This window comes from Melozone crissalis, unplaced genomic scaffold, assembly GCF_028551555.1.
Source record: "Melozone crissalis strain CALT ecotype California unplaced genomic scaffold, PUWL_Pcris_2 ptg000017l_1, whole genome shotgun sequence".
Classification (NCBI taxonomy): Eukaryota; Metazoa; Chordata; class Aves; order Passeriformes; family Passerellidae; genus Melozone; species Melozone crissalis.
Window position 1 is genome coordinate 9446951 of NW_026535795.1, and position 25129 is coordinate 9472079.

General features: G+C 46.5%; 1 protein-coding gene across 3 annotated transcripts in view; it reads left to right on the plus strand.

Annotated features, from left to right (window-relative positions):
- The window catches only part of ZHX3 (zinc fingers and homeoboxes 3), a 42859-nt gene that overhangs the window by 3267 nt on the left and 14463 nt on the right, over positions 1–25129 (plus strand). For 2 of the 3 annotated variants that reach the window (XM_054274505.1, XM_054274508.1), the window contains exon 2: positions 13934–14040. The gene's annotated coding sequence lies outside the window, so the exon portion shown is untranslated. Of the gene's footprint in view, positions 1–3435; positions 3516–13933; positions 14041–25129 lie in introns of those variants that run through there. The other variant, XM_054274506.1, reaches the window with a different exon arrangement.

Sequence of the window (25129 nt, forward strand, 5' to 3'; positions counted from 1 at the left end):
TCTAATTATAAAGGAAGAAGTCTTGTACTTCTCCCCTCCTTTGTTTGTTTGCTTTTTCTTTCTTTTTTTCTTCTCTTGAGAAATGTTCTAAATAACAATGCTTAACATGCAAATGGGCTGAGCTTGCTGAAGTGCCTGGGAAGGCCTGCTTGGGGTAGACTGTGGTGGGGCTCAGGAGCTGGTGATGACACATGGCACAAGAGCAGAGCCCAGGCAGGGGCTGGGTTGTCACCAGAGCAGTCACAGCCATGGCAGCCGTGGCTCATCTCCACGTGGAGGATGCTCTCATGTCCTTCAAAGGCTTTGTGGTTTCTCTTTCCTCTCCCCGTTCAGAGGGGCACTGTGAGGGTGCCCTCTCCTTCTTCTACAGGCACAGTAAGGGGACATTTAAGTGGACTTCCTTTTATCTGTGTGCTCTTCACTCCTTATTCCTGCTTTTATTTTTATTATTAGAAATAGAAAAATTGGACAATGAGCCTTCTAAACTGTGTGTCCCGTTGCAGTCATGGCATCTGTAAGGTCCCTCCTACTGCAGGCAAGTGCTGCCCTTGCTCTTCCAGCCAGGTCCCTCATGTGTTTTAGCATTTGCTTGGGGGAAAAAATGAAATAAAATAACATGGTGTTGAGGTTGCAAAAGTTTCCATTATGGCTCCACCCACACTCCTGCCCAGTAATGCTCAGAAAATTCAGTCTGGGTGATGGGGCTTTCCTGCCTGCTGGGCTGCTTGGGGAGAAGGGGAACAGCTTTTGGGGTTTAAAAAAATTTTTGAAATTATTATTATTTTAATACAGAGATGCTTGAGAGCCATGTCAGGAATAGGGTGGGGAATGAGCTCTGGCGCCTGGCTCCTCAATGAAGAGCCTGGATGGGGCAGGTTTAAAGTGTGAACACTCAAAATTCACTGAGCAACGGGCAGATGGATCAGAAAGAAGCTTCCAGAGGGGCTCTGTGCTATTTGTGTCAGTGTTGTTTAATTCTTCTTCTCCTGAAGAAGTGCCTTGGTGTTGTTTTCAGGCTGATTTTGTCCCACTGGTCTAAAGACATCAGTTTCTCCTCTGGGAAGGGTAAGAAGGGAGTCAGTTGCTCCTGGAACATGGCTTGGTGTGCAGGCTGCTTGAAAATGCTCTGCTCTCATGCCTCAGTAAATAAAGAGGTTTTCATGGGACTTATAAAAAACTTCTCTTTTGGAAATAGGTCAAGCAAATATTTATTTCCCTAAGGTGTCTTGCCAGTGTTGCACAAATACTTGAATGGGTAGTTATTTTATTTTTCACTGCTTTGTTTCTTCCTAAGCACATTCAGTTCTTTTTTTCCAGTGGTGTAGGGACACACATTAATAATTGTATGTAATCAGTGCTTTCCCTCTCTCCATCTGGAAGTCTCTGCATCTTCTGTGGGCTTGGGCTGTAAATTGGAAGCTGTGACACTTTTTTTCTTTACATCCAGATGCTTCTCTGCTGTGAGGATATTTTTGTTTTCCAAAAGAGTTTCAGGTCAGTGGCAGGCCAGCTGCTGCAATGAATTTCAAAACAAAACTCCCAGAATACAGCAAAGCTCAACAAAATGGCCATGCTGGTGTCTTGCTTTTCTGTCCTAAACCCTCAGCCATGGTTTTGGTGGTGTGTTTTTGGAAAGTAAGTCCAATGCTTGGGTCATCCCACAGATGGAGAGTGCAGTTACTGCCAAAAGCCTGTGCCCTGCTGTCTGCTGGAGCTCCTGCCTTCCCCAGACAATCAGGGATCAGTTGGTGTCTGTCTTTAAAGAGGGTTTGAAACTTCTTGCCTGCTCTTAAAATGGTAAAAGTAAAGAGTTTAGTTGAGAGGACCAAAATTAGGCTTGAAGTCTTGGAGACTTGATCTTAGAGCTCTTCATATCCAGGTGTCCTCACTATAGGAGTAGAAAGGGTTTATGCTGGAGTGCACTGGACTACTTGAGTATACTTTGTGTAGGATGTTTGGATGAGGTTGTCTTGGATGCTTTTTGGTGTGTAGAATATTCAATGAAGCCTTGGGTCTCTGTGTGAAGGATCCAAAAGGACTCCTGGCTCCTGGTGCTTGTACTCAGGGCAGGCTGCAGTGGCTGGAGACCCTCCTGGTGCCTCCAGCTGCTGCCTTGGGGCATGGCAAGCACCAGGATCATTCCAGCTTCCAGTGATGGAAGGCACTGGGCTTTCTCCTGCAGCCTTGAAGAGGTGGTCACCTCTCAAGCAGCACCTTGAGCAGGTGGCTTTGGAGCCCTTGAAGGGGTGAATGTGATGCCATTTCTCACAGCCCTGCTAAGACAGGTGTTTACAATTTGCATTAAAGGCTAATTGGCTCTTGCATTGTTTCCTGGCTGTGGGGTGGCCCTTGGAGACAGATCAGCCTGACCCGTGCTGGGGGTTGTGCAAGCCTGCTGTGTGCTGTGCTTTGATTTGTTAAACAAGATGTAAAAGCAGGCTCCCCATCTGAAATGCATCCTGCTCTTTCTTTCTTTGCTAGGAATCATTTCCATGTCAGAAAACATTTAAGAGAAGGGGAGTGTCTCTGTTTGATAGAGGCAGAGCTGACTTAAACCCAAAAATCCAAGCGCAAACCCCCTCAGCTGTGCTGGCACAGGGGAAGCAGGCTGTGGGCTGGGCTGTGAGCAAGCAAATGATGTGAATATTTCATTTAGATCATAATCCACCTGTTGGGCTTTGCTCCCCCAGCCCTGCATGCACTGGGAAGTGCAGCAGATGTTTTAAATGGCAGCCAGCACTCCCTGCTCCAGTGTCTGCCATCTCCATGTTGCTTTACAGGCAGGAAAGACAGACTGAGGATGATGTAGAACTGCTGCTGCAGCTTTGCAGGTCCTTTGTTTTCAGTTGTTTTCTCTCTGTTGTTCTGTCTGCTTTGGTGGTGTGGTGCTGTCCTGCTCTGCCAGCCTGTGCTGAGCTGCGGCTGCTCTGCCATGTGCCAGCATAATTTCTGCAGGTTGGAAATTTGGCCCTGGGAACACAGTACTGCTGATTAGGGCACTAGAATTGAAGGTTCTGTGGAGGAGGTATCATTTAAATTGGTGTACTGGGGGTTTATTTTACAAAACCCCTCTCCTGTGAGCAGTCACTGTGTGTCCCCCTGCTCCTAACCCTTTTCCAAGCTCCTTTTGCTACTCTATGCTCTCCTGATTTTCCTGGCATCTTTCTCTTTCTTTGTCAGTTCTTTAGATGTGTTTTTTCAGTTTTATTTTCTGCTGTGGGGTCACCTGTGTGTTTCCCTTTGGCGTTGCAGGACATTGCTTTTCTTGTAAAACAGGATTTAGGTCTCTGAGCAGCTTGTGGGAGCTGAGCAGTTTGTGGCAAGCAGGAGATTGGGGTGTTTAAAGGAATTTTAAAGCCTTGGTGCTCCTACTTTGATCTTCTCTGGCACCTGGGATAGGTTTTGAGTGTTTGTTTTGGTTTTGTCATTTTCAAGGGGATGGTTGGAACGGAGAAGGTGGGGATGAGAAGCAGCCCTTGCTTTGAGAGGGAACTACAAATAAACAGCACTGACAGGTAAACACTGCATCCCTTGTGTGCTCAAAGCCCTGCTGTTGACAATATTGTTGTGCCTGTCCAGGTGAAATGAGATGGTAAATAGTATTTGAGATGCAGAAGTGAAATTAGGGATTTCTCTGCTGGGTATTTCTGAAAAAAAGGTTTCCATAAGGAAGACCTGAGAGCAGGATAATGTGGTCCTTGCTGCTGGGTGTTGTTGGGTGTTGCTCTGTCCCTTGTGCTCTCCTGGGGTGAGGATGAAGCCACCAAAGTCCCCCAGAGCTGCCCATGGGGCAGGGACATCATTCCTGCCTCTGTGTGGGCATTTCAGCATTGCTGGAGCCTTGCCCTTGGAAATGGGGGCTCGTTCCCCACCTGCGGGGAGATTTCCCTTCCTAATTGCAAATATCAGCCAAGTGGAAAAGGATATGGTTGGTGTGAGGCAGTGGAGGATGGGGGAACAGCAGAGGTGTTGATGCACACGGGAGGGTTGCATTGCCTTCCCAAAATATCTGCTCTGAGGATTTCATTTCTGCTCCAGTCCTTAATGCTGGGAAATGCCTTGTGCATCTGCTCTGCTGGGGCTGAGTCTGTCAGGGCATTGTAGGCATGAGGCTGGGAACAAAATGAGAAAAAAAACCCCATGTTGAATGTAAAATGTCATTGATTTCTTTCTCTATTTTTTTCTATTTTTTCCTCTAATTTAATCAATTCCCTACTGGGTTGTAAATTCCAAATGTGAATGGGAAATAATCTCACCAGTACAATAATTAGCATGTAACCAGCAGATGAAGAAAACCCAAACTGCTGAGCTGATTGGTGAATGCTGACTGTTTTTCGAATTAATTTCAATAATCACATCTCCCATTAAAAAGAAGACGGGGTGGGGAGGAAGTCTTAAATTTTCGTCAAGCTCAATGTAGCGAAAAATGGTATGTGCAGTGTAGCTGTGCTGCATGTGATTAGAAAAAAGAGCTGAGGGAGGTTCCTGCAGCTGAATTAGCAACAAAGTATTGCTAATTTTACAACCAAGTAGCTCAATTTCACCTGCTCTTTTAGAGAGGAGAAATAGAATTGTAAGTGAAATATCCATAATTTTATGTAGGTGTCTAACAGTAAATAGTCTTCTAGTAGAGGAAAACATTCCCTTGCAGTTGTGCTTTGCTGCAAGATGCAAAAACAAGTCCACTGGAGTAGTAGTGAAATATGGTCATTAGCAGAAATATGTTTAGTGTGCATCCATCCAGCTCCCAAATATTTTGTTCTTGTGCTTTGAAGGGAGAGATGGAAATTGGTGTTTGGTGATTTCAGAGCATCCAGGAGCTGCACACCCTCTTGGCACAGGGATCTGCAGCCCTGCTCTGCTCTGCCTTCCTCTCCTGCTGCTTTTTGGCTGGTTCTGCCCAAAGGTGGGTGGTGTTTGGAGGATTTAGAAATGCTCTCTCAGCCTTGATACCTGCAGGTGTCACATCCAGACAGCACAAGGAAAGGTCACCTCTGCAGGGCTGTACCTGGCAGCTGGTCTAATTATGCACCTGAGTTCACAGTCAGGATTAGCAGAGATGATTTTATCTCCTAATGATGTTTTCCCCTGGTGGCCATGGCCACCTCGCCCTCAGGGCTTGTTTTCCACCAGCAGAGCCCAGGTGATGCTGCTACCAGCTGTTGGACCAGAGCATCACTTTAGAGGTGCTTTTCCATTCCAGTTTAAACTCAATTTTAGGAACGTTTGTGAAGTTATGATAGACCTTGGTGCTTGCAAGCTTAATATTTTTCATTTAGAAGTGCAAGGATGGTCTGCTGAAACCATAGGCATACAAGAGGTGGGTCCACACTGTGCTGCAATGGTGAGAAATCCTGGAGTGTGTGATGCAGCCACCTTTTAATTAATGAAAAATGCTCATTCTGGCATGAAGCTGGTGATCCCATGTGCTCCCTGTTTCCATTGTGGGGAATGTCACCTGCCCAGAGCCAGGGCAGTGACAGCCAGGAGGGAGAGCAGGTCCCACAGAGCATCTCTGGTGTGTGGCACTCAGGTCCTCTCCCTCCCAAAGCCTCAGGATATGCTGGTGTACGATATTATTGTCATATATTATTTAAAAAACAATTTGAAAAAGCCAGGCCAGCCTATGTGCTTTGAGACAGAATTTGTTATTTTATCAATTTGAGCTTGGTGTGCTGTGGGAAGGTCTGCAAGTGGAGCACTATGGGATTTTCTTGGCATGTTTTCCTAATGTTAGAGACTGTCTCAAAGAAGAATCACATTGTTTCATTTCCCCTCCACACTTGATTTTTTTTTTTTAACCTAATGCAAACAACCCTACAATAACCAGTGAGGGAATATGCACATTCTGCACCCAGTTTGTTTGGGTTTTTGTGAAAAGCAAGATTTAGCTGGCAATCATGTTATGAGTTATGGATAAAAATGTATGTTTTATACCATCTCACGGATGGCTTTTGCTTTTTTAAAATGCAATTAATTGAGTTAGAGATTTGAAAAAAAATCAGAGCAGAGACTGAGAAAAGTCATTTGAGGTGAGTAACCAAGTTGGCTTTTTTTGTTTAAGGAAAGCTCAGAAAATGGCCCACTGCCACTGTGGATGTTAAGGGTACCTTAAATACAGAGTGTCCTTCAGTGCTGACAGGCATCCCAAACACCTTTTGTAATAAACCTCTAATTATAGCTTAGTGACTTTGTAGGTTCTCTGGATCAGCTTGGGAATATTGCACTGAAATCAGGGAGAATATTTCTATTTTCTGTGTCTTCTGTGTGAACCAGATTCAGAGCTGCACTTGGTGAGTGTGGTACAGAGTGATGTATTTATGGTGTGTTAGATAGTTGTGTTTGCTGCTTTATGATGCACTTTTGGGGTTAAACTCTGCATTTTGGGAACTGTTTCCTGCATGCAGCAGTGTGGATTCCCAAATCCAGAGCCCAGCTGAGCTGGTTGGAAAGGGCTCGGCCGGTGGCCAGCGCCTGCAGCCCATTGCTGCCTCCTGATGTCTGCCTCTTGGGGCCCTTGGATTGCAGCCCAGCCCTCAGAACCAGAGACTTCAGTGAAAACCTCGCCTTCTTAAAGGGAAACAAAACCTCCAGAGCTTTGTGGTTGTGGAGAAAAGCTGGAAAATGGGAATTCTTGGGCAGAGAGTGGCAGGGAGATGCATTAGCCTGGTTGTTTCCCAGTATCCTAGACTGGGAACAGTGCCATGGGGTCCCGGGCTTGACTTTTGGCTTTAGAAATTGGCATGGCAGACAGTGCTAGGTTGGTTCTTTTCTCCTCTGTTTATTTGTTTCTTCCCCTCTTCATTTTCATACTGTCTCCTGGGAGATTCCAGCTGAAGTCTATTAATTGCTGAGATGTTTCTTTCCCCCCGTGCCGTGGATGCCGGGTCCAGTTTGGCCGAGAGTGTTTCTGGCACAAAGGGAGGAGCAGCAGGACAGAGGAGCTGTGCTTGTGTTGGGTGTGTGTCTGTCTGTCCTGCACAGGTGCCCTGGAGGTGTTACACACTCGTGTTTGGGCTCAGCACATTTCTACAGCAGCAGCAGGGCCACTGCTCTGTGCCACCAAGGCTTGTGCCCCATCAGGAGCTCTGTGTGTCCCCCAGGTGCTGGTGAACCTTGCTGAGGCTTTATTTATATTTCTCTTGCAAGCCTAAGCTGGAGGTTTGTGAGATGGCTGATCTGATGCCAAGGGATAACTTTGGACAGCTTTCTGTTGCTCCAGAGACTCTTGGAGGGGTCTGAGAAGTTGCCCCCCAAAAAGCAGTCACCAGTGGGACACTGCAAAATCCTGAGGATGGATTAAATCAAGTGATAATTCATCAAAGGTTCCTTCTGCTTGGCCACCAGTTCTTGAAAATCTGGATCACTTTTCCCTCCTATTTGAGAGATTTTCTCCAGAATTGTGCATTTTCCCCCATCCTGATCAATCTGAGGTCCTCATGACCCCAGAAGATGGAGTTTCTCTTATGCTGATGCTTCCTGCAAGGGCATCTTTTCTCTTTCCAAGTATTTTGGAGCTCGTGATAAAATTGCAAGGCTTTGGCAGTGCCCATTTGGGTGCTATTTGTGTGCCAACCCCTGCTGAATACATCTTTTATCACAGATTTGTAACAGTAGCTGTTGGAGGGGAGCTTCACGGGAGAAGTGCTTTCAGAAGAATGCTTTTGTAAGGGAACACTGTCCTGCAAAAGGAAAAAAAAAAAAAAAAAGAAAGAAAAAAGGACCTTGCAGGCAAAAAGGAAAAAAAAAAACCCCAACATTTTTAATGTTCTAAAATTTGCCCATTAATTTGGGTGAATCAGGTTTTGCTTCCATTTCTAGACAATTTTGTCTGTCTTCTTTGTACAAACTGTTACGCTCCAGGCATTTTTTGAGGGGGAAAAAAAGAAAAAAAAGGCATTTAGGTTCAGCTAAGAAATGCCAGAATCCTTGTTTTGTGTGACTGTCCCCAGGCTGAGCCCCAGCCAGGTCCCTGCAGGAGCTGGGACTGGGACCCAGCTGGCACTCTGCTCAGGCTGGCCGCGTTCGTGGTGTGGATAAAGATGGATCTGCTCTTCTGGTCCATGTTAATGGCAGAATTTGAGGAGGAGAAGGGGCAGGAGGGTTTCTGAGCAGGACACGGAGTGGCAATGGAGGATGTACAGCCTATAGGATGGGGCTCTGGTGTGCTCAGCTCTTGTCTCTGCTCAGGTCCCACTGATGGTCCCTTTGTGGCCACTGTTGAGTTGAGCTGTGTCTCTGCAAGGGCCTGGGATTCCTCAATAAACACAAAGCTTGTCCTCCCACGTTTCCCTCATAATTATCTGTGCTTTTCCTTTCATAAAAGGATTTTTCATGGGAAAACTTGCCTTCAAATCACACTGGTGTCCAAAAGTGTTCTGGCTGCTGAGCATCCCCTCTCCAAGGAGGATGGACATCATGCTATGCTCCATTTCCGGTTTTGGTTTGGACCATCATACATTGTTCTTAAGTAGCCATTTACTCTCCTTCCCATTTCTCTGGCACAGGAGCAAGAGAATAAAGCATTAAAAAAGGAATGTGATTATAATCCTGTAAAAACTGTCAGAGGAATTTGGCAGTGGTTGCAGCCTGTGAGTGTAATACATAATATTATATTCATTTTTTAAAAATGATTCGATTTCAAGCTGACACTTTAAATGACAAGTCACCTTAAAAAGATATAATGGACAGTGTAAAGACTGTCAGTGTGGTTTTTGTTTGCTAACTGTGGAGTTTTCAAGGTCTGTGCACCCCCCAAAAAATAGGAACCTTTGGTTTTTGGCAAGCTGCATGTGGAAGCTGAGAGCAATGAGGTCCCTTGTATTAATAATTTGTATTATAATAGCATTGTCACTGCTGGCTCCCAGGCTTTTTTTATCCCTGAGTTAATGGCAGGGCTGCCTGTCAAAGGGAATTTTTTTGGAAAAAACTTGTTTTTGCTTTTGTTGTCTCTCTGCTCCCACAAAACTGTGAATGGCACCAGTAACTGCAGCTGGGAGGGGCTGAGATAGGAACTGTTCAGCCATGTTATTGAGTGTATTGACAGTTTAAATGTGCTATTCAGCATGGGAAGCAGATCCCAGGGGACTGACAGAGTTCCCCATCCCAGAATATCCCAGCAGGAGCTGGAGCTAAAAATGCCAAAACCTCCAGGCAGTGCAGGAATGGAGCCACAGCTTCCCACATCCTGCTCTAGGCCTGGGAGTTTGGGATGAAAGGGAAACCAGTGCTCTTCTGCTTCCTCAGCTGGAAAATCACACAGATGATCACAGCCCCATCAGGCCTTGAATAAAACATGGAACAAAGTGATGATTACTGCTCTCAAATAATAGATTAAATTATAATTTAATCTAATAATAGTTAAATTTATTAATAGTTAAGTTTAATGATAGTTAAATTTATTAATAATAGTTAAATAGTTAATAATAGTTAAATTTATTTAATAACAATTAAATTTATCTCTTTGTGTGGTTCTGAGAGCATCCTTTGGGCAGTGAGATGAAAATGAGAGGAGTGGGAGTCTGTTGTTTCCTTTTTTAAGATGAGAAGCTGACTGTCATTTGCTGGCTTTTAATGCACCATGTTGTATACACCTGTTTGGTTGTTTTTAAACCCAACCTGAATAGGATTTGAAATTTTTAAACAGGAATTTCCTGCAATAGGAATTTTAGCATCATGGGAATATTCCATAATTCCTTCTCTTTGCAATGGAAAAAATTATTCCTGTAGACGTGGACTGGACCATGATCTGCTTGTAAATTCTTGGGGGCTGGACATAAAACTCAGCTGAAAATAAACATCAGCATCAGGAGTAGTGTAGTGCAGAAGGATGGGGGAAAGTGTCCTTGTCTGGTTCTGGCAGGAGGGAGGAGAGTTTGGGTGGAGAAGATGCAGAGAGTTGCAAGGGGATGGACTGGAGGTCTGGAAATCCCTGGTCTGAACAAACCTGAGCTGTTTGGCTCTAGATGGGAGAAGAGCAAGGCAGGAAAAGCATCTTCAGGTCTGAAAGGGAAGGAGGTGGTTGCTTTCTGTGTACACAGTGGGAAGAGCAAGAGGTCACAGCCCTAAAATCGTAGAGAAAAAAGCTCAGATTAAATAATGGACAAAATTAAGGCCAAAATAATTTGCCTGAAAGTAACAACAGGATTTGATGGTCAGAAGAGCTTGTGGAGCATCAGTTGTCAGAGGTTAAAACAACTTGGAAATATCTTTCTGGTATTTCTTGATGGTCACTGATGCATGAGGAAGATGCAGTTTATTCCCCTGCAATGGGAGAGTTGTCCTGTGCTCCCTTCCCTCCTGGCCTGGAGTGGTGAGGCTGGAGAAGGTTTGTTTTTGGTCTAAAATAAGCAAGAGATGAGAAATGATGTTCTGTGGCTTAAATTTTCAGGCACTTAAAAAAGATTGAAGTGACTAAACATAATGTAAGTTTGCATGCCTTCCTACAAAAGCAGATGTTGCCCAGAAATGTTTTATGCTCTTTGGTTCTGAAATTGAATGTTATGGACATTAAATTGTACAACTTGCCTCTCTCAGTGGTGAAGCTTTTCTGGGATGCTGGTTCACTTGAGTTGGAAGAGACAGAGGTGAGTGAATGATGTTGCTTTTTGTACAGCTATTCCTCTTTGAAGAAATATCAGTGAAGTTGAGTTCCCAGCTCTGTAAATACTGGAGAAATAGAAACAGCCACTCTAGAGATCCTGAATGGCAACTTGTCAGTCCTTCAATTGTACCTTGGGAATGGTAACTTTTAAAAATCAGTGTTCCACGAGCAGCAGAGGCTGCAGGGCCAGACAGTCTCTGCTGGGCAGTGTCAGGAGGTCTCACATGTCTGAGAAGTTTCCTTCAGCTCCATGTGGACACCTCAGGAAGGTGCCCATCTCTGCCAAAGCTGGGATCTTGCAAAGTGCCTTCACAGCTCAGCTATTTCCTAGTTCTGAGAACTGCAAGAAAAGGTGAAGCATCCCTCAAAGCATCCCCTTTGGAGACTGGTGGGCAGAATTGTTTTTGTGTTTTTCTGTATCATTTTGTTGTTCTTCAGCCCAAGCTCTGTGTGGACAGAGAGGTGGGCTTGGGGCTGCTTGTGTGAGTCTCAGGGTGAACCAGGCTTTGCTCTGCAAGGAGGTTTTATTCTGGGACAGCCTAGTTCCCTTTTCAGTCATGTAAAAAAAAAAATCCCAAAAGAGAACAAGATGATCTGTTAAGATCCCAAAAGAGAGCTAGCAGCTGTTAAAAAAATAAATCTGAGGTGGGGTTGTCAGGTAAAAGGAAAACACAATAATCTCTATTTTGAGCCTTTGCAGTGGATTTGATTTTGAAATGTTCAGTCCCTTAGTGGTGCTGGAGTTTCTCTCTCCCCTTTCATGAGCCCACTGGTCCAGCTGGTTCAGACATTGCAGTGCTGAACCTCCAGGTGCAGTAAGATGGCTCACTATGTGTGTTGAATTTGCTATTTGGGGAAGATATTCTCCATTCTGGAGCTGTGTGCAGGGTTTGAGCTGCTCAGTCAAGCCTTGGGAAGCTGTAAGGACAGCAGTGGGATGGTAATGATGGCTGTGGTTCTGGCACACACTGCAAATAACTGAGACAGAAGGACCTCAGTGTATCTAGGCTGTTGGACACTGGGATTTTAATATCTGAAAGAAGTTAGGGAGAAAAGCATGCCTTGGTTGTCCTTGTTGCTGTTCCAGTTTCAGTGATAAGCAGCTGAGCTGTTTGCAAGGAAAGCCCAGTCCCTGCCCTCTCGCCCCAGCCCCCTCTGAGTTATTCTTCTTGAAGCAGCAATTCCAGGGAATTCAAGGAGGAGCTGCCAGGGTAATCATGGCTCATGGTGCCAAATTTGCAGGGGCTTTACTCCATATTTCAGAACAAGGTTTTGGAAGACTCAGATTTATCTCTGCCTCCAGCTTAAGTTTCTATTTAAGCCACCTTTAATTTCTTGAAGCGCGAAGCTGCTCTGGCTGCTGTGATCGAGGTCACTCTTTAATTTAGGTACTCCAAGGAATGCAAAATCTTGTTTGCTGAAGTCTTAGGCATATGCTGAATCCCTAAAGGAGTGTGTGAAGGATATTAAATGTACCATGGCACAGGGAGAGCAGCAGCACTGTTACAGGAGGAGGAATGGCAGATAAGCAGCGGGGCCATGCTGTTATCGCTTGGTTTGGGAGTTGCTGGGGTTGTGCAAGTCAATATAGGACATTTACACAAATTTCTGGAATAAAAACCCACTCCATCAGCAGTCTAGTATTTGTTTCTTATTATATGTTAGATTTTTTCTGGCACAGCAAAGTTTGTCACCTGTTATGTCAAGGTCTCGGCATTCAGCGCTGGGATCTTTCCAAGTGTGCTGAAACCTAATTGGTTAGGGGTGAGCCTTCCCTTCATTTTAGGGGAGCAAAAAAAAAGAAAAGTGAGGAAAAAAGAAAAAACTGTGGCATCTAAAGCATTTTTTCTTGTTCTCTCAGGTCTTTTGATTTGACAGACTTAGGCCTCCTGATTTTTCTCTCCCCTGGTTCTGGGCTTGCTTTGCTTTTCTTGTGAATTAAATAGGGAGAATAATGTACAGCAAATAATTTATAACAAATAACATTGAGCAGCCAGCACTGCAGGTCTGGTGAAAGCTTTCTCCAAGCATGGCTCTGCAGCAGGGAACATTGGGACACCTGAATGCTTTGTGAGGGAAAACCTTTGTATCCTTCCACCCCTGTCCAATTGCTTTGTTTCTGTTTTGTTTTTTCTTTAATCCTGCTGAGTTTGGTCTGTAAAACTACAGCCCAGAGAAGAAATTTCTTGTCTGCAGGATGTTGGTTGGGTTTGGGAAGCCCTTTCCTGAGTTGTAATGCATCTGTGCCTGTTATTTGGTGAAATCTCACTGTGCCACTTTCATATTTAATCCAAGCAATGCCACAGTTGTGTGCAAAGCATGTGGTCAGCAGGATCCAACCTGAGCAGCACATCAGTGGGGCTCTGGCAGGGAACTTTAGGGACTGGAGCTGGCTGAACTGGGACATTTCACAGAATCATAGAATCACAGGATGGTTTGGGTTGGGAGGGACCTTAAAGATCACACAGTTCCAGCCCTCCTGCCCTTGGGCATGGGACACTTGGGACGTGCTGCTGGGAGAGGAGGACCTGTCACTGCTCAGGCAGGAGCAACAAACAACTTTAAATTTTCCTTTACTTGGGCAATCACAACCTAATTGTCCTGGTTTTCATCCTTGTTCCAAGCTCTGGCTCACCTTTTTCCAGGGTGACTCTTTGTTTTTCAATATGCTGTTTTCTCCCCTGGTCTGAACTTAATCCCAGAAATCCACTTGGCTGCTTATCTCTTTAGACTGTAAAGTTTAGAAATTAGGAAATACGTGGAGCTGGCTCTGCTGCTTCTCCAGTGGTGAGGGAACAGGGATTGGATGGCAGTGGGGGGAAATGAGGGGAGAGAAGAAGGCCACAGCTATGAGCAAAGCTGCATGTTATATTTAGCTGCTGCTGTGGCTGTGGCAGTCAGGGTGCTGTGGTTGCTGCTCTAAATATGTTCTGGCCAGTTGAGGTTTCCAGCCCTGGAATGGACCAAGCCCTCAGGGAGCTGGGCAGCAGTGCCACTGGTTTCCAGCACAGCCACTGGTTTCCAGCACAGCCACTGGTTTCCAGCACACTGCAGCTGGGGGATTGCTTTCACTGGGTTCAGGGCTCCGTGATTAATTCAGCAAATTGGGGTAACTTCTGCTAAATAATGTCTTTACTAACTGAGAGGGAGAAAAAAACCCCCAAAGATGGGTGTTTGGGATGCTTTAGGGGGATGTACTGTGGGAGCATGGCAGGGTGGCACCTCAAACTGATTGGTGTTTTATTTTTGCTTTTAGCCTTTGCTAACCAAGGGCTGCCTTCTCCTTTAGGAGTGCAGCAGTAATTTTTGGTGTCATGTCTTCTCTTCCAGCCCTGAATCCTGGTGCTACTGAGGCAACTGCAGGCACTTTAAAGATGTGGGTGAGCACAGAGGAGGGGCAGGAGAACGACAGGCTCAGGACGTGCTCCCTCGAGCAGGTAGGACACTGCTGTCACCTCAGTGCTGTGTGGGATGTGAAACCTTCTGTGCTGTGCAGCCTGGGCAGGGAAATGTGGTGTTTGCAGTGTGTCACAGAGATCCCTGATGGCTGAAGGAATGATCCTGCAGTGGTTGGCTCCACTGCCTTGAGAGCAGGGGCTGCTCTGTGGTCAGAGCAAGCTTGGCTTATGCTTCCAGGTGTCCCTGAGAAAGGGGAAACTTTTATTTTCTTTGCTTTTGGATATCTGTGAACTCTGTGAACAAAGCAGAGTTCAGATAGCCTGTGTGTTTGTACTTTTCTCCTGGCTGGCTCCTCTATCTGTGTGCTAGTTGCTGATTTACTTTATTTCCATGTCACTTAATAAATATCCATCTGTCCCATGGTGTGGATGAAGGGTCAGGAGAGCAGTGCCTTCTCCCTTTGGCTTCTGTGGATGGAAGAAGTGTGCTTGGAAATAACACTCCAGTTTTCCATCACACCGTTCCAGGCTTTTGAAGAAGAAATTGGGTCTCATAGCAGAGCCAAGCCATTTTATTTGTACAAAAAGTAAGCTCCATTCTTGAACATCAGTGAGCAGAGTGGCAGGGAATTTGTTCACCCAGTTCATGGCTGTGTGATAAATGGCAGCGTCCCTGTGGAAATGGGGATTTTCAAACCCTGCAGTGGTTTCTACCCAGCTTGTGCCACATCTGGAGACTGCTTGTTTCTAGACTTTATTAAATAATCAGCGTTGGGAGTACAGGAATTGGACTGATGCTGTTTGCTGCAGCTTTCCTGACACACTTCCAGTTCTGTAGCCTGTTACACTGGTAGGAATAAACTAAAGCACCCTGCTGGAGCATGTGATGTGCTGGGATCCACGTGCACCCTCAGCCCCCTGAGAGCTGTCCTCCTTGAAGTTCCCTCCACTAATTGCATCTAGGTGGGTCCTCAAAACCTTATGGCAGTAATTGTGCAAATGCAGTGAACATTGTGGCTCTCTGGTGGTCTGGCTGTTATAAACAGAGAATTTTGCAGGAGGAAGAGGGTGAAGCTCTGGTAGCTTCTCTCTGCCTTTGTAAGCAGAGTTGGTCTCTTAGGAGGGAAAGTAGGGAGAAGGAGCATTACATTTTATATCTGCCATGGAAAGACAGCAATGATGGATGTGGATGGTTCATGTGGAAGGTGTCTGGGTAAATAAGAAGGATTCCTTTGTGTTCCATCTGCAGAAAAAGACATTGTTCATTACTGAAGGGCAGCACTCAGAGATGGACTGTGGCCTTGTAGCTCTGTGCCATCCTCCCTGCAAGCTCGTGCTCCTGTGCTGGCCCACAAAGGATTTTCAGTATCAGGGAGCTTTAAGAGCCAAGCCGAGGATCTCTGCTGCAGAAGTTGGCTCCTTTCTCTCTGCTCCTCCTTTCCCCCCACCCTCCTGTGGTGTCCTCTCCCTCCCAATTCATTTGTTTTTAAAACGATTGTGCCATTGTGTGCATCAATACGTGCATGGCCTGTCTTGTTTTGCTCTTGGCCTGAAAGTGCAAAGCAAATCTGTTTATGGTTTTGGTGAGCTAATTCTTCCCCACCCTAGATTTTTAAATAGACTCTTTCTTTACCAAGCTTGCAGAGCTTGCAGGATATATTGAAGTAATGGGAAAAATATGTTGTGTGTTAACCTTCCTTTTTTGTAAAACTTTATTTACAAGACCCTATTCCTGGCAGTGCATCTGGGAAGTGAATATCTGGATGCTGGAGAAAGTAGAAGACTTTGAAATAGCAAAATGGGCATTTAATGCATTTGGGGAGGAAATGTTTTGAGGTTTCCACGTTCAACGCTTGCATTGTGAAGCAAAGTCTGGTGAGCTGTGCTCAGTTGTCCCTTTAATTATTTATCTTTGCCTGCAAATCCCAGTTTCTGGGCTTGGCTGTTCCCTGGGCTGTCTGTTACCTTCAAACAGGCTCCTCCAAGGCAGCTGCTGACCCAGACCCTGCAGCTGAAGGTAAGAGCAGCAAGGAATGCTCTTGGCCTGTAAATAGTGCCTTGGATTAAGGGCTTGGTATGTCACTGGTGTGTTGGAAATGTTATTTTTGCCTCTTGATTTCATCCTTCCTGCAAATCAATCTCAGACCTGTCTGTTTAGGTTAACAGCCATCTCTGCGTCCTCGTGGGGGTTGCAGAGCTCTGAGCGCAGCATTTTCACCAGGGTGTGCTGGCTGCTGGAGGCAGAGCTCAGCTCTGCTGTGGGAGCACTGGGGAGCCCCAGGGACACCCCTGGCCATGGTGCCTGGCTGCTGCCTTCCTTCCTAACCCTTTCCTGCCTCTTTCCTGTAGTCTGCCCTGTTCACCTCCAGCCTGGCTGTGAGTTATTTCTAGTGAAAACTGAGCTGCCTGTGGCTGGCCATGGGGCAGGAGCTCTCTGTGGGGCTTTGTGCAGCCTGGTGTAGGGTTGGTGTTCCTGCCCATAACAGCAGGGCTGGACTGAGATGATCTTTAAGGTCCCTTCCAATGCAAACCCTTCTGTGATTCTATGGCCATGACATGTGCAAATGCACTTCTGCAGCCCCAGCTCTGCAGGGCTTGGCTGAGGCCTCTGGGTACTCCTGTAACATAAATAAGCAGGAGTAGGATTTCAAAGCAAGCAAATTTTTGCCATAGTTGATGTCACGCCTCTTCAGCCCTGAGTTCAGGGCCCAAGGATCTGCAGGCCCTCAGCTGCTAGTTTGGTCTTGTTGCTAATAACCCTCTGGAGGTGTTTGTGCTGAGCTGGTTCTTGCACAGGGCTCAGGGGCTCACCCTGATCTGATGGTGTCAGGATCCATGGTGGAACAACACGAGGTGCTGTCCCAGAACTGGTGCCCTGTGTGGAGCTGCAGCCCTGGGTGTGCTCCTCACTGGGGTCTGTGGTGGGCAGTGACAGCAGGGACCTCTGGTGAGGGGCCTTAAAGGGCTGGGGCAGGGTTATCCCACTCATGCAGCCCTTCCACCCAGAGCCTCTGCTCTGCCAGTGAAGAACAGATGGGGAAAAGAGATTTCATTTCCTCACCCTGAGAGGTAAATTTATCACGATATTTCATTCACCTGCAAATCTGCAGCAGAGCTCAAAGCAAAGAATTCCCCACACAAAGGCTTTGCAAAACAGGATTGTCCTCTGTCCTTGTAATTTGGTAGCATGTGGGGTTTCTTTCTGTAACAGTCTTGGAAGAGGTGAAGCTCTCTCTCTTTTCTCCTTTTCCCTCTGTTAAGCTGGCAGTGGTGGTGCTCCCTGGGAAGGTGAGGGCTGGGGGCTGGCACTGCCCAGTGCCCCTCAGTCCCCAGGCAGGGCTGTAGCCCTGAGCATGGAGCTGTGAAGCCTCTCTTACCTCCTCTTTTCTTATCTCCCCAATGTGTAACTGCAAAGTTCCCCAGCTTGCAGATTAGATGGAGTTTTTCAAAGGATGTCCTTTCATCCTTTTCCCTCATCCCTCCCTTCCTACTCTTACTTCTTACTGACCTGTTTGCTCAGGACATGTATACAATATCAGTGTGACAAATTAAATTGCTTGTACTCAGAAAGATGAGGCCACAGGATGCACAAACTTCTTGGCTAGCCCCACACTAACAGTTTTGACTCCTGCTCCTCACATTGTATTTTGTGAAAGGCAAATCCCATCCTGCATGTCCCTTTCCAAACCTATTGCCCAACACTTCCCCTGTTTGTCACCAGCTGAAAGGGATCTGAGCACTGCAGATATGCACAGATGTGGTTTGATGGTCTGTGCTGTTACAAACCACATCTGTGCATCAGGAGGGTTTGGCTTTGCTGTTCTTCCCCCTGTGCTGAGGTTGGGATGTGCAGTGGCTCTGCTGTTCTCTGGTGGGGTGAGCAGTGCCCCGGGAAGGCTCTGGGCTCCAGCAGCAGCACGTGGATGCTCCAGAGATGCCTTCAGCCAGCCCTGTGTGCCAGGGTGCCCTGAGGCTGTGCAAGGCTCCAGTCAAGGCTGTGTCCAGTCTCTCTGAAGGGACTGGGGTGTGCTTGGACAGGTTTTCTTTAGGAAGGGAAAGAGCTGTGCCTGTGGCCTGTGGAAGTCTGGATAAAGTCCATTCTATTGTTTTGTACCAACACAAACCGGTGGCACGTCAGGTTCAAGGAGAGGCCTGCAAAGGGAGAGGCTTTGGGATGCCTGGCTCACAGCTAAGGCTGCCGTATTCTGTGTCCTCTGAGGGATTTGTGAAAGAGGACACAAATCCAAGGTGAAATGGTGAGTTCTTACTCACCACCCTGCAAACTGTGGACTGGAGGCCACCCTTCAAAACGAAGTGATTCACTGCAGAGGAAAAACAGCTTCTTATTTCCCAGCTTGATCTGGAGCCTTGTAATCACTACGGTGGTTCAGCTCTCTGCAGCACTGAGGACTTGCCTGTTCCATGCTGCAAGTTTTCTTTAATTTCCAAAACAGCCCTTTAAGCATGTTGGGCTGTAAGGGAAACTTGTTATAATTCCCTCTGCCAGTATAATTCAGTGGCAGTGCAAAATAGGAGGGTATCTGACTAAAGGTGACCCATTAAAGGGTGAATTCTGATAAATAACTAGACTGGGGACTCACAGGTCCTGAGTTTAATTACTGACTTTGCTATAAGCTTCCTGTGACCTTGGGCGAGTTATTTAAAATTGCTTTGTGTCTCATTTCCCTTTCTGTAACACACTGGTGACAGCATTTCCCTTCCAGCCAGGAGTTGTGGCAGTGGGAAGGTGTCTGTACCCTTTTCCAGAGCAGCTGTGTGAAGAACCTGGATGGACTAGGAAGCATGACCATCTCATGGGCCTCTTTTCTATTTTCCTGGGGAAAGCAGAACAGGATGATCCATTTAGAGGGTTTTACCCAGAGAATATGTTCTATTAGGTGCTGGCATAACTGCACTAGCAAGGTGGTTGCTCCTTGAGCTGTAAAGTCTCATCTCTTGAGCTTTAAATTGATGGCCAATTTGGGCAGAGCAGGTTTCTGGTGCTCCTGTGCTGCCTTTCTGCTTTGAACCCAGGTGGATGCTAAGGAGGGGTGATGGCTTTGGGGACAGAGATGATGGCACATGGTCCTGCTCCCCATGGCAGTGTGCAGACAGACCTTGGGCTGATCATTTCATCTCTCCCTGCTCCTTCCCAGTGCAGGGTAACAGCACTGAGCACCCCTTTTCCCACTCCCTAAATGTCAGGAGAAGCTTTCCAGCTAAAACCTCGTGGTTGGAGTAGCAGCCATCTGGGGGGAACAAGGGGCTGGCTGTCTCCTGTGTGCTGCTCTGAAGGCTCCCTGCCATTCCCATGGGGTGAGCTGTGGGAAACCCTCACATCACAGCTGTCCTGGGGGGAGCTGCCTCTGTTTTAGGTACAGCAGAGAGGAGACAGAGTGATGCTGAGCCTCCTTTGTCCTGGGGACATGCAGCCCCTCTTTCCTTTGCCATATCTGGGGTGGATCTGGGACAGCCACCAGCCTGAGACCCCCACCCCTGTGGCAGTGAGTGAGCTCCAGCTGGTGTGGGATGCTGTGGGTGGATGGAAATGATCATCTCTGGGATGTGGCAGAAAATCAGACCTCGTGGTGGCTGTGGAGGGAAAATGTTCTTAAGGAGTATCTGACTATCCAGAAATATTCAAAATGCTGTTATCTATATTTCCCTCTGGTCACACAGCTGGTCCAGTGGCTTGTGCAGGCTGTTGAGAACGAGCAGTGTGAATTGTGGCCACTCTTTTATCTTTGGTGTGAATATATAATTTAATAATATAATTTCTATCACCTGTGCAAGGGGCATGGCCCAGCAGCTGGAAAAATCCATCCATTTTGGTCTAAAGCTTTGCTTTCATCTCCATCCTTCCCTTCCCAAGAGGCAAAACCCCAACCCCTTTGTCCTTCAAGGTATCCTGAGTTACTGACTGTCCTGCTGGGATGCTGCAAGGCTGGGCAGCTGGCAGCATGTGGCCTAAGGGCACAGCAACAGGCTGGGGCTGCTTCTAGACCAGGATTGTAAATCTCAGGCTAGAGCCAGGTCTGGCTGTTCCTCAGACTCTGCCTTGTAACTAGGAGTAAAACTGCCTTGAACAGCACCCCTGACACTAGTGAAAGGGAAGAAATTGAATTCAATGTACAGGATGTGGTATCATTAAGTACTTCTGCTGTCTAACCCTCTTGTTTTTCCTTTTTGTGGTTTGTGTGATCTTCCTGCTGGGCCAGCACACATTTAAGGCTGTGGATTTTTCCCCAAGTTGTGAGACTTTTAGTTGTTCAAACCACTTTGTGGGGGAGGGTGAGCTCCAGACTGATGTGTGGGGAAGATCACATGGATGTGTGACTTCTAAAAGTCTCCAGGGCTGTCTGTTGGAGGATCTTGGAGCCCTGGGGAGAGGCTTTGCACATGTCTCTTGGGAAATTCTAAAATGCCGTGGAAATAACTACTGACCAAGGAAGGGAGGGATGTGGGGAAGATGCCAGGCAACAAGGAGGAGCTGGCAGCAATTTCCTGATGGAGCTGAGCCCTGGTGAGTGATTTCAGAACACTGATGTAGTCTGGGGGATGGCAAGTGAGTGTACCCTGAATATCCCTCAGACAGGGAGCTGCCATCCTGTGGGACCTTGCCCAGGATGAGTCATTTAAACAGTGAGGGTGTCTCCTGCTCTGGCAGCTTCTCAGCACTCACCAGCACTTGCAGGTGATGATGAGACTTGTGCCAAATTTGAGAAGGGTGAAGGGTGCAGATAGGAGCAACTGGCCATAATTTTGTGTGGTTGCTGCTTGTTTTTGATGTGCAAACAGATGGTCCAGAAGAGCCCCAAACACGGTGGCAGTGCTTTGGGCAGTGCTGCCAGCCACTCTCCCAGCCATCCCTGGCAGTGTCACAGCAGTGATCCATGGAGAGCTCCCTGGAGAAGCCCTGCTGCTCACTGCTCTGCCTGCTCTGGCCCCTGGGGAGGCAGCTCAGTGTGGAATTATCACAGGGGTGTTGCTCTCGGGGGTTCCTCTGCTCTGTGTGCTCCTGATGGGATCAGGGATGAGTCCTGCAGGCTGTGAGCACTGCCCTGCCATGGGAGGCTTCTATTCCCTCAATCCTGTGTGGTGGGTGATGTTGGGCTGGTGCATGGAGGCAGTTCCTGCTGTCCTGAGCCTGACCCAGTGTGACACACTGTCATGTTGGAGCAGTATCATCAAGGTGCTCCCAACTCTGTTCACTCCTAGCCCAGAGAAGAGGGCAGGTGCCTGGGGGACCATGTTCTCCTAACCTGGCTGTGATTTGGGCTGCTGGCCTAGAAGTGAAATGCTCCATCATGGCATCCCCATTCCTGTGTGTGCAGGCTGCCTGCTGACACAGGATGGATTTTTTTACCTTACTGTCCCCGTGCTGACTCCTGCAGTTCACTTTATCCTGCTGTTTTCTTAGTGCTGTGAAACAGAGTTAATAATGTTGCTGTGCCCTTTACCCTAATGAGGATAATGAATGTTTTAGACTGGTGTAATGAGACAACCCTTCATTTTTTTCTGAAAAGTCAGGAGGGATTCTTGATTTCTGACTTGCTGAAGTTAAACATAGTCTGTGATGCCTTTGGTGTAAACCAGAAATATTTCTTTTTTTCATGGGACGCTTTGCAATGAGAACTTTTCCATGTTCATTTGAAGGGCTGGGAAATTTTAAATTTGCAACAGATGGATTTTCTCCAAAGGCTTCAGGTTAAGTCAGCTCTAAGGAAATTACAGTCTTCGTATGGCAGACTGATTCTTTTTTTTTTTTTTTAATTTATTATTATTTCATTTTATTCCCATGAAGGATGTTGTTCCCCTCTGCTACTCCTGCACCCAGGCTAACCTAAGTTCATGCATTGTTTGTGAACGGTGGGATGGTTTCAGGAGGGCAAAATGCAGCAGTCAGCTCTCCTGTGAGCACTGTAATGGTAGAGAACAGGGGCAAATCCTTTGTTTTCTCTCATCACTCCCCTTTGCCACCTGTCTACTGGTCTGATTTAGCAAATGGAGCAGTTATTAGTGAGCTCCCCACTGTGAACTGGGGTGGTGAGGTGATAACAAAGTCTCTTTGCACTCCTATGAACATATAAAAGACTTAGAAAAGTCATCTAATACAGCTATTGCAGGTGTATTAGTAGATTCACACCTGACTGCATGCACAGAAAATGAGGATTTCCTTGGCCTATCATTTCTAGGGATGGATTTTTGTAGGACCTGAAGATAGGTTTGCTATCAGTTGGTGGTAATTGGGCTGTGCTTGCATAATGATAGTAATTTCCTTCTTCTTATATCTTAAATTTGATTTATAAGCCCATGCTGCAGTGTGATTTTAAGTGTTTGTCTCTGCTGGCAGTTGGCAATGTATTAGCTGTGATCCTTTACAGAAATAAGTGTTCAGTGTTGGAGTTAAATTGAATAATATGGTGGTGTTTGTGTCTTAATCTTCCAAATAGCTCCGTTAAGTTTGCTACATTGATGTCTGAAAGGCTTAAAAATAATAAACTCCATTGTATAGAGCTTTGAATACAGAGTGGAAGCTTAGTAATTGCTGGCAGTTCATGGGCAGACTCACTAAAACATGGCAAGGAGGCAATTCTCCCAGCACGCCTGAATTTTTTAAAAGAATCTCCTTGTATCAAGGCCTTGTGATCCACAAGGTACAAAGTACATTAATATGAATTCAGGCTTGTGGGACTCAGTCCAAACCCCCAAACCCTTTAATTGCAGTGTCATATGAATTTAAAACACCTTTTGTCTTCCTCATCAATCTGCTGGGAGCTGTTTGCATCCCCAGCTTTTCGGCAGGGTGGGTGGAGAGGGCTCATCTTGGTTGTCAGCAGAGATTTGGAGTCCTGAGCCCTCATTCCAGTTCCCAACCTTTTGCTCTTCATAGGAAGTGGTGAAAAAACCTAAATACATGGTGTTTTGTTTCTTCTTAATGAGGTTCTCAGGGAATCAAGTGTCAAAGGAAGAGCTGTGAAATCAGGAATCTGGCTTTGCTGTTTCTTCTCGGCTGATGTCTGTAGTTCCCCTGCATCCTTGTGAATGAGTTTTTAAATGAGGAGTTGCAAAGAGCAACTGAGGAAAAGGCTGGTTGGACTAGCAGGCATGATTTAGAAACAAACAAACAAAAACCAAAAAAACTCCAAACAACCAATCCCCCTCCGCCCCACAAAAAAACCCAAACAAAAAAACCCCAAAACAAAACAGGAGAGGGAAAGGAGGAGAATGTGATTTGTTTATCACAACTGAACTTGAGACTAATTTTAAGTGTCTGTTTTCTGAGAGTAAGGAAATTCCTTTTGCTTCCAGCAGTAAATAACTGGGATGCTTTCAGCTCACAGCTGATTTAGAGGATAGTGAGTTTTCAACTGAAAAAATAATTGACTCTCCAGCAAGGCCACTCCATTCCAAGTGTCACTAAACAGCTGGAGGAAGAGGAGAGCCCTGACTGATATGGTTCATATCACAAATAACCCTTGAACTTTGTTCTGTGTCTCTGAGTTCTGTCCAGAGTGTCTTGACAAATGGTTTTGAACAAATACAGTTTCTAACCAGGGAGCAAATGACCAGGATTGCATTTGGGTGGCAGGTGCACGTTCCAGATGCCCAGATTTTGCCCAGAGAGATCTCAAATCCATTTTTCTCTTGCTATCAATCCTAAAAGACATGGTGAGTATTTCAGAGAAAGGGAGAAGGTTGTCCCATGGGAAGTCTTGAGGGTCAGTGAATGAGGGTGTGGTGGTTAGGATGGTTGTTCTCCATGCCAAGCTCTTCTTGGCCGCTGAGTGGTGAAGGATTTAATGCTGGCTGTGGTGAGCAGGATTTCTGAAACTCAGCTTCTCCCCAGGCTCATCTCAGCAAAGGGTTTGGCTGTCAGAGATACTGAGCTCTTTTAATGATCTGCCCTTCTCCATGCCTGCAGGGCCTGTCCTGTGCAGTCCAGTTGGGACTTCTGCAAGTCTGTCACTTATGTAGGTGCTAAAAAGGAACTGAACTTATTTGGGAACTGGTGTTCCAGCTGCAGGAGCTGAGCACTTGCCAGTCTGACCATATGCTTCTGAAGTCCTTGTGGTTCAGTGCTTTAATCCAGGATATTGCCTATTTAAGGCAATGGAAGGATGCCCTGTGCCACTCCTGCAGAGTAGGTATGTGAACTTCAAGCATCAGGACCAAATGGTAGTTCTAGAATTAGATGGTGTCCCTAATTTCCCTCTTCAGTTTTAAGTGGATGCAGCATTCTTCACTTACAGCCTCAACTGTTGTGTTGCATTGTTGTATGGGGTTGAACATCTGCCCCTTGCAGCCACAAAAGTGGCTGTGTTCCAGTGGTGGGTGGTTTCTTTCTATTCAGGGATCCTCTGAGGCCTGGAAAAGCTTGAGTATTAGGCATGACATACTGTCAACTGCTGCAGATCCCCTTGGCTCCCTCCTCCCAACATCTGCAAGGCCAGAGTTGTCCATCTTGCCTTGTCCATCCATGTACAGTGCACAGAGCAGAAAAACCCAATTCCTACAGCTGAGCAGGAAATGGTCCCTCACCAGGAACCTGCCCATCCCATGCAGGAAATATTTGTGGTCCCAGCCTGGAGAAGAAGAGAGGCAAGAGCTATCACCAGGTCCCTCAGGAGGGCTGTGTTGCTGGGACCACAGTGCTGGGATCATCCCCACTTGCAGCACCCCGGTTTGGGATGCTCATCCTCCATCCAGCAGCTCTGCTGTCCTGTGGGGTGGCAGGGGATGGAGCAGGCAGAGCAGCAGCACCGTGCACCACATGAAAGGCTTGGATGCTAAAGCAGAGCCGTGGTGAGGGACAAGGTGCCTGTCTCACACAGGTCTCTCAGCCCAGTGTTTTTTTTCCCTGCAGCATTGTTTCCCTGATTGACTGGCGCTGGCTTGGCAAAAGCCTTTTGAATATTCATTTGGCTGACGGGAGATGAGAGTGCGGTAGCTCCTTGAAATCAGCTTGGGGAGGGGAAGCAAATAAGACTGCCTTTTTCTCACTCCTAGTGCTACTTGAACTCTCTCAAATGCATGCTTCACATGGATAAATGATTGCAGAAGCCTCAGCCTACATAACAAGCCTGCTGTTGTACAGCAAAAATTACAGTGCCTGCATACTTGCCAT